Genomic DNA, 12,649 nt, shown 5'->3' with positions numbered 1-12,649 from the left:
CGGTGAATTTTTTTCTACGTACAGTGGTCGGATTAGTAAAAATCAAAAAGACTCTTCTCCCCCCGCTGAGACCTCTCCGAGAAACGGACAAGTAGTAGTATATAAGAGCCTTTACTCTGTTTTGCAAGGGGAACAAAAGGGCTGGAGACCAGAACATTGATAAAGTAATTCAATGTCATTTCACACAAGTGTTTGCTTCACTCATTTCACACAAGTGTTTGCTTCACTTCAACAAGTCCTTTACCAAAAGGGGATGATGTGATACTGAAGGCCTTTGGATTGTGTAAATATGCATGGGAGGCACCGTGAGCCAAACAACTGTGTCTGAGAAACAAGAGCCTGTCTCCAATGCTTCCAACTCATACTTACCTGGCAGGGGAGATACCATGATCATGAAGGTGGTTCACCCAGGGCGAGGCTCAGCCATTGCACTTCAGTTGTGCTGACCTGTGCGACTTCCCCAAATGTGGGAATCTCGACTGCATAATTTGTGGTAGTGGGGGACTGCGTCCGCGCTCTCCCCTGATCATCATGTTCAATTGCAATAAGAGCCTGACACTGGGCCTATTTTATAGGTTTGGTTGTAGTGCATGTTTTTTCCAACACAATGCACTCACTGATGCCACTGATTGTGGTAGAAGTATAATTTAACAGCAAATAGACGGGGTCACTCCTGTTCCAAGTGTGCTGTTTTGATAAGTAATGTTTGCTAGAAATTCTTGTACTGCCTGTATGCTGATTTTTGCCAATTTACAGCAGTTTGTGTTGTCTCTGAGACAAAGTTGTTATGTCTTTGGGCTTTGTGGTGATTTATCAGAGACGGCCAGGGCTTACCTGGCTGCTTCTCATCGAGGCTTACTCTGTTTTGCAAGGGGAACAAAAGGGCTGGAGACCAGAACATTGATAAAGTAATTCAATGTCATTTCACACAAGTGTTTGCTTCACTCATTTCACACAAGTGTTTGCTTCACTTCAACAAGTCCTTTACCAAAAGGGGATGATGTGATACTGAAGGCCTTTGGATTGTGTGAATATGCATGGGAGGCACCGTGAGCCAAGCAACTGTGTCTGAGAAACAAGAGCCTGTCTCCAATGCCTCCAACTCATACTTACCTGGCAGGGGAGATACCATGATCATGAAGGTGGTTCACCCAGGGCGAGGCTCAGCCATTGCACTTCGGTTGTGCTGACCCGTGCGAATTCCCCAAATGTGGGAATCTCGACTGCATAATTTGTGGTAGTGGGGGACTGCGTCCGCGCTCTCCCCTGATCATCATGTTCAATTGCAATAAGAGCCTGACACTGGGCCTATTTTATAGGTTTGGTTGTAGTGCATGTTTTTACCAACACAATGCACTCACTAATGCCACTGTTTGTGGAAGAAGTATAATTTAACAGCAAATAGACGGGGTCACTCCTGTTCCAAGTGTGCTGTTTTGATAAGTAATGTTTGCTAGAAATTCTTGTACTGCCTGTATGCTGATTTTTGCCAATTTATAGCAGTTTGAGTTGTCTCTGAGACAAAGTTGTTATGTCTTTGGGCTTTGTGGTGATTTATCAGAGACGGCCAGGGCTTACCTGGCTGCTTTTCATCGAGGCTTACTCTGTTTTGCAAGGGGAACAAAAGGGCTGGAGACCAGAACAGTGATAAAGTAATTCAATGTCATTTCACACAAGTGTTTGCTTCACTCATTTCACACAAGTGTTTGCTTCACTTCAACAAGTCCTTTACCAAAAGGGGATGATGTGATACTGAAGGCCTTTGGATTGTGTGAATATGCATGGAGGCACCGTGAGCCAAACAACTGTGTCTGAGAAACAAGAGCCTGTCTCCAATGCTTCCAACTCATACTTACCTGGCAGGGGAGATACCATGATCATGAAGGTGGTTCACCCAGGGCGAGGCTCAGCCATTGCACTTCGGTTGTGCTGACCCGTGCGAATTCCCCAAATGTGGGAATCTCGACTGCATAATTTGTGGTAGTGGGGGACTGCGTCCGCACTCTCCCCTGATCATCATGTTCAATTGCAATAAGAGCCTGACACTGGGCCTATTTTATAGGTTTGGTTGTAGTGCATGTTTTTTCCAACACAATGCACTCACTAATGCCACTGGTTGTGGTAGAAGTACAATTTAACAGCAAATAGACGGGGTCACTCCTGTTCCAAGTGTGCTGTTTTGATAAGTAATGTTTGCTAGAAATTCTTGTACTGCCTGTATGCTGATTTTTGCCAATGTATTGCAGTTTGTGTTGTCTCTGAGACAAAGTTGTTATGTCTTTGGGCTTTGTGGTGATTTATCAGAGACGGCCAGGGCTTACCTGGTTGCTTTTCATCGAGGCTTACTCTGTTTTGCAAGGGGAACAAAAGGGCTGGAGACCAGAACATTGATAAAGTAATTCAATGTCATTTCACACAAGTGTTTGCTTCACTCATTTCACACAAGTGTTTGCTTCACTTCAACAAGTCCTTTACCAAACGCGGATGATGTGATACTGAAGGCCTTTGGATTGTGTGAATATGCCTGGGAGGCACCGTGAGCCAAACAACTGTGTCTGAGAAACAAGAGCCTGTCTCCAATGCTTCCAACTCATACTTACCTGGCAGGGGAGATACCATGATCATGAAGGTGGTTCACCCAGGGCGAGGCTCAGCCATTGCACTTCGGTTGTGCTGACCTGTGCGAATTCCCCAAATGTGGGAATCTCGACTGCATAACTTGTGGTAGTGGGGGACTGCGTCCGCGCTCTCCCCTGATCATCATGTTCAATTGCAATAAGAGCCTGACACTGGGCCTATTTTATAGGTTTGGTTGTAGTGCATGTTTTTACCAACACAATGCACTCACTAATGCCACTGATTGTGGTAGAAGTATAATTTAACAGCAAATAGACGGGGTCACTCCTGTTCCAAGTGTGCTGTTTTGATAAGTAATGTTTGCTAGAAATTCTTGTACTGCCTGTATGCTGATTTTTGCCAATTTATAGCAGTTTGAGTTGTCTCTGAGACAAAGTTGTTATGTCTTTGGGCTTTGTGGTGATTTATCAGAGATGGCCAGGGCTTACCTGGCTGCTTTTCATCGAGGCTTAAGGCCAATTTATGCTTGAGCGTATTTTGTAAAACGGATAGATAAGACCGCCCTATCCGTCGTGAAACGCCCTCTCCGAGCGCTTCGGACAGCTGTTCGTACACGTCTGATTTTTCTAACTTCTCCGTGTTGTGTCGGAGAGCCCGCTGACAGCTCTTGGCTGTGATTGGTCCGCGAACGACATCATTTCCGTATGTCGTCATTTCCGTACGACGTCATTTCTGTTCAACGTCATTTCCAGACCTGTAACTTCCTGATTCACAATAAACACATACGCAACTACGATTCAACGATTAATGTGACGTGTGTGTTAAGCCAGGGGAGTTGTCCTGCTGACGGTGGCTCGTTCGAGCACTGATGACATGTGTGCACGGTCACAGACGGTTAGAACGAGCTTTCAAAACGGCGCTAGCGTGCTAGGCTAGCGGGCTAGCAACCATGCTAACTGCGGTGGTAACAGTGCATAACCCCGCCGTCACGACTTTAATTACACTTCTACCATGACACTGTTTCTATAATACCGCCAGGTTAGAAGCAAACACTGGGTAGTAGTTAGTGTCGGGAGTCCCTGCTGACTGTGTGTGGAAGCTGAGGTTGAAGCTAGCTGGGAGGGGAGCTAGCTAGCTCTGTGTAGCCTCAAGCAGATTCAAGCTGTGGAATCAGCAACCCAGTTCGGAAACAAGACCGGGGAACCTCTGCGCTAAGAAACGATAACATCAGCATCTTGACCCGCTGGGTGTCACTTTATTTAGTTCTGTTAGTTGCCATGGTTCAGTGTGTGGGACGCAAGCTAACAAATATAAACAGAGACACGTGGACTTCTTCTTCCCAAATGGGGTAGGCTTCTCTGAGCTCGTCTTCCGTTGCGCCACCTATGGGTTTGGCGGTGAATTTTTTTCTACGTACAGTGGTCGGATTAGTAAAAATCAAAAAGACTCTTCTCCCCCCGCTGAGACCTCTCCGAGAAACGGACACGTAGTAGCATATAAGAGCCTTAACTCTGTTTTGCAAGGGGAACAAAAGGGCTGGAGACCAGAACATTGATAAAGTAATTCAATGTCATTTCACACAAGTGTTTGCTTCACTTCAACAAGTCCTTTACCAAAAGGGGATGATGTGATACTGAAGGCCTTTGGATTGTGTGAGTATGCATGGGAGGCACCGTGAGCCAAGCAACTGTGTCTGAGAAACAAGAGCCTGTCTCCAATGCCTCCAACTCATACTTACCTGGCAGGGGAGATACCATGATCATGAAGGTGGTTCACCCAGGGCGAGGCTCAGCCATTGCACTTCGGTTGTGCTGACCCGTGCGAATTCCCCAAATGTGGGAATCTCGACTGCATAATTTGTGGTAGTGGGGGACTGCGTCCGCGCTCTCCCCTGATCATCATGTTCAATTGCAATAAGAGCCTGACACTGGGCCTATTTTATAGGTTTGGTTGTAGTGCATGTTTTTACCAACACAATGCACTCACTAATGCCACTGTTTGTGGAAGAAGTATAATTTAACAGCAAATAGACGGGGTCACTCCTGTTCCAAGTGTGCTGTTTTGATAAGTAATGTTTGCTAGAAATTCTTGTACTGCCTGTATGCTGATTTTTGCCAATTTATAGCAGTTTGAGTTGTCTCTGAGACAAAGTTGTTATGTCTTTGGGCTTTGTGGTGATTTATCAGAGACGGCCAGGGCTTACCTGGCTGCTTTTCATCGAGGCTTACTCTGTTTTGCAAGGGGAACAAAAGGGCTGGAGACCAGAACAGTGATAAAGTAATTCCATGTCATTTCACACAAGTGTTTGCTTCACTCATTTCACACAAGTGTTTGCTTCACTTCAACAAGTCCTTTACCAAAAGGGGATGATGTGATACTGAAGGCCTTTGGATTGTGTGAATATGCATGGGAGGCACCGTGAGCCAAACAACTGTGTCTGAGAAACAAGAGCCTGTCTCCAATGCTTCCAACTCATACTTACCTGGCAGGGGAGATACCATGATCATGAAGGTGGTTCACCCAGGGCGAGGCTCAGCCATTGCACTTCGGTTGTGCTGACCCGTGCGAATTCCCCAAATGTGGGAATCTCGACTGCATAATTTGTGGTAGTGGGGGACTGCGTCCGCACTCTCCCCTGATCATCATGTTCAATTGCAATAAGAGCCTGACACTGGGCCTATTTTATAGGTTTGGTTGTAGTGCATGTTTTTTCCAACACAATGCACTCACTAATGCCACTGGTTGTGGTAGAAGTACAATTTAACAGCAAATAGACGGGGTCACTCCTGTTCCAAGTGTGCTGTTTTGATAAGTAATGTTTGCTAGAAATTCTTGTACTGCCTGTATGCTGATTTTTGCCAATGTATTGCAGTTTGTGTTGTCTCTGAGACAAAGTTGTTATGTCTTTGGGCTTTGTGGTGATTTATCAGAGACGGCCAGGGCTTACCTGGCTGCTTTTCATCGAGGCTTACTCTGTTTTGCAAGGGGAACAAAAGGGCTGGAGACCAGAACATTGATAAAGTAATTCAATGTCATTTCACACAAGTGTTTGCTTCACTCATTTCACACAAGTGTTTGCTTCACTTCAACAAGTCCTTTACCAAACGGGGATGATGTGATACTGAAGGCCTTTGGATTGTGTGAATATGCCTGGGAGGCACCGTGAGCCAAACAACTGTGTCTGAGAAACAAGAGCCTGTCTCCAATGCTTCCAACTCATACTTACCTGGCAGGGGAGATACCATGATCATGAAGGTGGTTCACCCAGGGCGAGGCTCAGCCATTGCACTTCGGTTGTGCTGACCTGTGCGAATTCCCCAAATGTGGGAATCTCGACTGCATAACTTGTGGTAGTGGGGGACTGCGTCCGCGCTCTCCCCTGATCATCATGTTCAATTGCAATAAGAGCCTGACACTGGGCCTATTTTATAGGTTTGGTTGTAGTGCATGTTTTTACCAACACAATGCACTCACTAATGCCACTGATTGTGGTAGAAGTATAATTTAACAGCAAATAGACGGGGTCACTCCTGTTCCAAGTGTGCTGTTTTGATAAGTAATGTTTGCTAGAAATTCTTGTACTGCCTGTATGCTGATTTGTGCCAATTTATAGCAGTTTGAGTTGTCTCTGAGACAAAGTTGTTATGTCTTTGGGCTTTGTGGTGATTTATCAGAGATGGCCAGGGCTTACCTGGCTGCTTTTCATCGAGGCTTAAGGCCAATTTATGCTTGAGCGTATTTTGTAAAACGGATAGATAAGACCGCCCTATCCGTCGTGAAACGCCCTCTCCGAGCGCTTCGGACAGCTGTTCGTACACGTCTGATTTTTCTAACTTCTCCGTGTTGTGTCGGAGAGCCCGCTGACAGCTCTTGGCTGTGATTGGTCCGCGAACGACATCATTTCCGTATGTCGTCATTTCCGTACGACGTCATTTCTGTTCAACGTCATTTCCAGACCTGTAACTTCCTGATTCACAATAAACACATACGCAACTACGATTCAACGATTAATGTGACGTGTGTGTTAAGCCAGGGGAGTTGTCCTGCTGACGGTGGCTCGTTCGAGCACTGATGACATGTGTGCACGGTCACAGACGGTTAGAACGAGCTTTCAAAACGGCGCTAGCGTGCTAGGCTAGCGGGCTAGCAACCATGCTAACTGCGGTGGTAACAGTGCATAACCCCGCCGTCACGACTTTAATTACACTTCTACCATGACACTGTTTCTATAATACCGCCAGGTTAGAAGCAAACACTGGGTAGTAGTTAGTGTCGGGAGTCCCTGCTGACTGTGTGTGGAAGCTGAGGTTGAAGCTAGCTGGGAGGGGAGCTAGCTAGCTCTGTGTAGCCTCAAGCAGATTCAAGCTGTGGAATCAGCAACCCAGTTCGGAAACAAGACCGGGGAACCTCTGCGCTAAGAAACGATAACATCAGCATCTTGACCCGCTGGGTGTCACTTTATTTAGTTCTGTTAGTTGCCATGGTTCAGTGTGTGGGACGCAAGCTAACAAATATAAACAGAGACACGTGGACTTCTTCTTCCCAAATGGGGTAGGCTTCTCTGAGCTCGTCTTCCGTTGCGCCACCTATGGGTTTGGCGGTGAATTTTTTTCTACGTACAGTGGTCGGATTAGTAAAAATCAAAAAGACTCTTCTCCCCCCGCTGAGACCTCTCCGAGAAACGGACACGTAGTAGCATATAAGAGCCTTAACTCTGTTTTGCAAGGGGAACAAAAGGGCTGGAGACCAGAACATTGATAAAGTAATTCAATGTCATTTCACACAAGTGTTTGCTTCACTTCAACAAGTCCTTTACCAAAAGGGGATGATGTGATACTGAAGGCCTTTGGATTGTGTGAATATGCATGGGAGGCACCGTGAGCCAAGCAACTGTGTCTGAGAAACAAGAGCCTGTCTCCAATGCCTCCAACTCATACTTACCTGGCAGGGGAGATACCATGATCATGAAGGTGGTTCACCCAGGGCGAGGCTCAGCCATTGCACTTCGGTTGTGCTGACCCGTGCGAATTCCCCAAATGTGGGAATCTCGACTGCATAATTTGTGGTAGTGGGGGACTGCGTCCGCGCTCTCCCCTGATCATCATGTTCAATTGCAATAAGAGCCTGACACTGGGCCTATTTTATAGGTTTGGTTGTAGTGCATGTTTTTACCAACACAATGCACTCACTAATGCCACTGTTTGTGGAAGAAGTATAATTTAACAGCAAATAGACGGGGTCACTCCTGTTCCAAGTGTGCTGTTTTGATAAGTAATGTTTGCTAGAAATTCTTGTACTGCCTGTATGCTGATTTTTGCCAATTTATAGCAGTTTGAGTTGTCTCTGAGACAAAGTTGTTATGTCTTTGGGCTTTGTGGTGATTTATCAGAGACGGCCAGGGCTTACCTGGCTGCTTTTCATCGAGGCTTACTCTGTTTTGCAAGGGGAACAAAAGGGCTGGAGACCAGAACAGTGATAAAGTAATTCCATGTCATTTCACACAAGTGTTTGCTTCACTCATTTCACACAAGTGTTTGCTTCACTTCAACAAGTCCTTTACCAAAAGGGGATGATGTGATACTGAAGGCCTTTGGATTGTGTGAATATGCATGGGAGGCACCGTGAGCCAAACAACTGTGTCTGAGAAACAAGAGCCTGTCTCCAATGCTTCCAACTCATACTTACCTGGCAGGGGAGATACCATGATCATGAAGGTGGTTCACCCAGGGCGAGGCTCAGCCATTGCACTTCGGTTGTGCTGACCCGTGCGAATTCCCCAAATGTGGGAATCTCGACTGCATAATTTGTGGTAGTGGGGGACTGCGTCCGCACTCTCCCCTGATCATCATGTTCAATTGCAATAAGAGCCTGACACTGGGCCTATTTTATAGGTTTGGTTGTAGTGCATGTTTTTTCCAACACAATGCACTCACTAATGCCACTGGTTGTGGTAGAAGTACAATTTAACAGCAAATAGACGGGGTCACTCCTGTTCCAAGTGTGCTGTTTTGATAAGTAATGTTTGCTAGAAATTCTTGTACTGCCTGTATGCTGATTTTTGCCAATGTATTGCAGTTTGTGTTGTCTCTGAGACAAAGTTGTTATGTCTTTGGGCTTTGTGGTGATTTATCAGAGACGGCCAGGGCTTACCTGGCTGCTTTTCATCGAGGCTTACTCTGTTTTGCAAGGGGAACAAAAGGGCTGGAGACCAGAACATTGATAAAGTAATTCAATGTCATTTCACACAAGTGTTTGCTTCACTCATTTCACACAAGTGTTTGCTTCACTTCAACAAGTCCTTTACCAAACGGGGATGATGTGATACTGAAGGCCTTTGGATTGTGTGAATATGCCTGGGAGGCACCGTGAGCCAAACAACTGTGTCTGAGAAACAAGAGCCTGTCTCCAATGCTTCCAACTCATACTTACCTGGCAGGGGAGATACCATGATCATGAAGGTGGTTCACCCAGGGCGAGGCTCAGCCATTGCACTTCGGTTGTGCTGACCTGTGCGAATTCCCCAAATGTGGGAATCTCGACTGCATAACTTGTGGTAGTGGGGGACTGCGTCCGCGCTCTCCCCTGATCATCATGTTCAATTGCAATAAGAGCCTGACACTGGGCCTATTTTATAGGTTTGGTTGTAGTGCATGTTTTTACCAACACAATGCACTCACTAATGCCACTGATTGTGGTAGAAGTATAATTTAACAGCAAATAGACGGGGTCACTCCTGTTCCAAGTGTGCTGTTTTGATAAGTAATGTTTGCTAGAAATTCTTGTACTGCCTGTATGCTGATTTGTGCCAATTTATAGCAGTTTGAGTTGTCTCTGAGACAAAGTTGTTATGTCTTTGGGCTTTGTGGTGATTTATCAGAGATGGCCAGGGCTTACCTGGCTGCTTTTCATCGAGGCTTAAGGCCAATTTATGCTTGAGCGTATTTTGTAAAACGGATAGATAAGACCGCCCTATCCGTCGTGAAACGCCCTCTCCGAGCGCTTCGGACAGCTGTTCGTACACGTCTGATTTTTCTAACTTCTCCGTGTTGTGTCGGAGAGCCCGCTGACAGCTCTTGGCTGTGATTGGTCCGCGAACGACATCATTTCCGTATGTCGTCATTTCCGTACGACGTCATTTCTGTTCAACGTCATTTCCAGACCTGTAACTTCCTGATTCACAATAAACACATACGCAACTACGATTCTACGATTAATGTGACGTGTGTGTTAAGCCAGGGGAGTTGTCCTGCTGACGGTGGCTCGTTCGAGCACTGATGACATGTGTGCACGGTCACAGACGGTTAGAACGAGCTTTCAAAACGGCGCTAGCGTGCTAGGCTAGCAACCATGCTAACTGCGGTGGTAACAGTGCATAACCCCGCCGTCACGACTTTAATTCCACTTCTACCATGACACTGTTTCTATAATACCGCCAGGTTAGAAGCAAACACTGGGTAGTAGTTAGTGTCGGGAGTCCCTGCTGACTGTGTGTGGAAGCTGAGGTTGAAGCTAGCTGGGAGGGGAGCTAGCTAGCTCTGTGTAGCCTCAAGCAGATTCAAGCTGTGGAATCAGCAACCCAGTTCGGAAACAAGACCGGGGAACCTCTGCGCGAAGAAACGATAACATCAGCATCTCGACCCGCTGGGTGTCACTTTATTTAGTTCTGTTAGTTGCCATGGTTCAGTGTGTGGGACGCAAGCTAACAAATATAAACAGAGACACGTGGACTTCTTCTTCCCAAATGGGGTAGGCTTCTCTGAGCTCGTCTTCCGTTGCGCCACCTATGGGTTTGGCGGTGAATTTTTTTCTACATACAGTGGTCGGATTAGTAAAAATCAAAAAGACTCTTCTCCCCCCGCTGAGACCTCTCCGAGAAACGGACACGTAGTAGCATATAAGAGCCTTAACTCTGTTTTGCAAGGGGAACAAAAGGGCTGGAGACCAGAACATTGATAAAGTTATTCAATGTCATTTCACACAAGTGTTTGCTTCACTTCAACAAGTCCTTTACCAAAAGGGGATGATGTGATACTGAAGGCCTTTGGATTGTGTGAATATGCATGGGAGGCACCGTGAGCCAAGCAACTGTGTCTGAGAAACAAGAGCCTGTCTCCAATGCCTCCAACTCATACTTACCTGGCAGGGGAGATACCATGATCATGAAGGTGGTTCACCCAGGGCGAGGCTCAGCCATTGCACTTCGGTTGTGCTGACCCGTGCGAATTCCCCAAATGTGGGAATCTCGACTGCATAATTTGTGGTAGTGGGGGACTGCGTCCGCGCTCTCCCCTGATCATCATGTTCAATTGCAATAAGAGCCTGACACTGGGCCTATTTTATAGGTTTGGTTGTATTGCATGTTTTTACCAACACAATGCACTCACTAATGCCACTGTTTGTGGAAGAAGTATAATTTAACAGCAAATAGACGGGGTCACTCCTGTTCCAAGTGTGCTGTTTTGATAAGTAATGTTTGCTAGAAATTCTTGTACTGCCTGTATGCTGATTTTTGCCAATTTATAGCAGTTTGAGTTGTCTCTGAGACAAAGTTGTTATGTCTTTGGGCTTTGTGGTGATTTATCAGAGACGGCCAGGGCTTACCTGGCTGCTTTTCATCGAGGCTTACTCTGTTTTGCAAGGGGAACAAAAGGGCTGGAGACCAGAACAGTGATAAAGTAATTCAATGTCATTTCACACAAGTGTTTGCTTCACTCATTTCACACAAGTGTTTGCTTCACTTCAACAAGTCCTTTACCAAAAGGGGATGATGTGATACTGAAGGCCTTTGGATTGTGTGAATATGCCTGGGAGGCACCATGAGCCAAACAACTGTGTCTGAGAAACAAGAGCCTGTCTCCAATGCTTCCAACTCATACTTACCTGGCAGGGGAGATACCATGATCATGAAGGTGGTTCACCCAGGGCGAGGCTCAGCCATTGCACTTCGGTTGTGCTGACCTGTGCGAATTCCCCAAATGTGGGAATCTCGACTGCATAACTTGTGGTAGTGGGGGACTGCGTCCGCGCTCTCCCCTGATCATCATGTTCAATTGCAATAAGAGCCTGACACTGGGCCTATTTTATAGGTTTGGTTGTAGTGCATGTTTTTACCAACACAATGCACTCACTAATGCCACTGATTGTGGTAGAAGTATAATTTGACAGCAAATAGACGGGGTCACTCCTGTTCCAAGTGTGCTGTTTTGATAAGTAATGTTTGCTAGAAATTCTTGTACTGCCTGTATGCTGATTTTTGCCAATTTATAGCAGTTTGAGTTGTCTCTGAGACAAAGTTGTTATGTCTTTGGGCTTTGTGGTGATTTATCAGAGATGGCCAGGGCTTACCTGGCTGCTTTTCATCGAGGCTTAAGGCCAATTTATGCTTGAGCGTATTTTGTAAAACGGATAGATAAGACCGCCCTATCCGTCGTGAAATGCCCTCTCCGAGCGCTTCGGACAGCTGTTCGTACACGTCTGATTTTTCTAACTTCTCCGTGTTGTGTCGGAGAGCCCGCTGACAGCTCTTGGCTGTGATTGGTCCGCGAACGACATCATTTCCGTATGTCGTCATTTCCGTACGACGTCATTTCTATTCAACGTCATTTCCAGACCTGTAACTTCCTGATTCACAATAAACACATACGCAACTACGATTCTACGATTAATGTGACGTGTGTGTTAAGCCAGGGGAGTTGTCCTGCTGACGGTGGCTCGTTCGAGCACTGATGACATGTGTGCACGGTCACAGACGGTTAGAACGAGCTTTCAAAACGGCGCTAGCGTGCTAGGCTAGCGGGCTAGCAACCATGCTAACTGCGGTGGTAACAGTGCATAACCCCGCCGTCACGACTTTAATTCCACTTCTACCATGACACTGTTTCTATAATACCGCCAGGTTAGAAGCAAACACTGGGTAGTAGTTAGTGTCGGGAGTCCCTGCTGACTGTGTGTGGAAGCTGAGGTTGAAGCTAGCTGGGAGGGGAGCTAGCTAGCTCTGTGTAGCCTCAAGCAGATTCAAGCTGTGGAATCAGCAACACAGTTCGGAAACAAGACCGGGGAACCTCTGCGCTAA

General features: G+C 46.3%; 12 non-coding genes across 12 annotated transcripts; all 12 read left to right on the top strand.

The window, feature by feature from the left end:
* The first annotated feature begins 361 nt into the window (after positions 1–361).
* On the top strand, positions 362–525 carry LOC133017250 (U1 spliceosomal RNA). Its single transcript, XR_009682581.1, has one exon. It is a non-coding gene; the product is annotated as a U1 spliceosomal RNA (small nuclear RNA).
* Positions 526–1,105: 580 nt separating this feature from the next.
* Positions 1,106–1,269, top strand: LOC133017403 (U1 spliceosomal RNA). The gene has a single exon (XR_009682716.1). It is a non-coding gene; the product is annotated as a U1 spliceosomal RNA (small nuclear RNA).
* Positions 1,270–1,848: 579 nt separating this feature from the next.
* On the top strand, positions 1,849–2,012 carry LOC133017099 (U1 spliceosomal RNA). Its single transcript, XR_009682439.1, has one exon. It is a non-coding gene; the product is annotated as a U1 spliceosomal RNA (small nuclear RNA).
* A 580-nt stretch (positions 2,013–2,592) lies between these two features.
* Positions 2,593–2,756, top strand: LOC133017144 (U1 spliceosomal RNA). The gene has a single exon (XR_009682481.1). It is a non-coding gene; the product is annotated as a U1 spliceosomal RNA (small nuclear RNA).
* A 1,551-nt stretch (positions 2,757–4,307) lies between these two features.
* LOC133017391 (U1 spliceosomal RNA) lies at positions 4,308–4,471 on the top strand. The gene has a single exon (XR_009682704.1). It is a non-coding gene; the product is annotated as a U1 spliceosomal RNA (small nuclear RNA).
* A 580-nt stretch (positions 4,472–5,051) lies between these two features.
* On the top strand, positions 5,052–5,215 carry LOC133017098 (U1 spliceosomal RNA). The gene has a single exon (XR_009682438.1). It is a non-coding gene; the product is annotated as a U1 spliceosomal RNA (small nuclear RNA).
* Positions 5,216–5,795: 580 nt separating this feature from the next.
* On the top strand, positions 5,796–5,959 carry LOC133017143 (U1 spliceosomal RNA). Its single transcript, XR_009682480.1, has one exon. It is a non-coding gene; the product is annotated as a U1 spliceosomal RNA (small nuclear RNA).
* A 1,551-nt stretch (positions 5,960–7,510) lies between these two features.
* On the top strand, positions 7,511–7,674 carry LOC133017379 (U1 spliceosomal RNA). Its single transcript, XR_009682693.1, has one exon. It is a non-coding gene; the product is annotated as a U1 spliceosomal RNA (small nuclear RNA).
* Positions 7,675–8,254: 580 nt separating this feature from the next.
* On the top strand, positions 8,255–8,418 carry LOC133017097 (U1 spliceosomal RNA). The gene has a single exon (XR_009682437.1). It is a non-coding gene; the product is annotated as a U1 spliceosomal RNA (small nuclear RNA).
* Positions 8,419–8,998: 580 nt separating this feature from the next.
* LOC133017141 (U1 spliceosomal RNA) lies at positions 8,999–9,162 on the top strand. The gene has a single exon (XR_009682478.1). It is a non-coding gene; the product is annotated as a U1 spliceosomal RNA (small nuclear RNA).
* A 1,543-nt stretch (positions 9,163–10,705) lies between these two features.
* LOC133017367 (U1 spliceosomal RNA) lies at positions 10,706–10,869 on the top strand. Its single transcript, XR_009682682.1, has one exon. It is a non-coding gene; the product is annotated as a U1 spliceosomal RNA (small nuclear RNA).
* A 580-nt stretch (positions 10,870–11,449) lies between these two features.
* LOC133017140 (U1 spliceosomal RNA) lies at positions 11,450–11,613 on the top strand. The gene has a single exon (XR_009682477.1). It is a non-coding gene; the product is annotated as a U1 spliceosomal RNA (small nuclear RNA).
* The last annotated feature ends 1,036 nt before the right edge of the window (positions 11,614–12,649 follow it).

This window comes from Limanda limanda, chromosome 12 (assembly GCF_963576545.1).
Source record: "Limanda limanda chromosome 12, fLimLim1.1, whole genome shotgun sequence".
Taxonomy (NCBI): domain Eukaryota; kingdom Metazoa; phylum Chordata; class Actinopteri; order Pleuronectiformes; family Pleuronectidae; genus Limanda; species Limanda limanda.
Note: the sequence above shows the minus strand (reverse complement) of the source record. Positions and strands in the feature narration are given on the sequence as shown.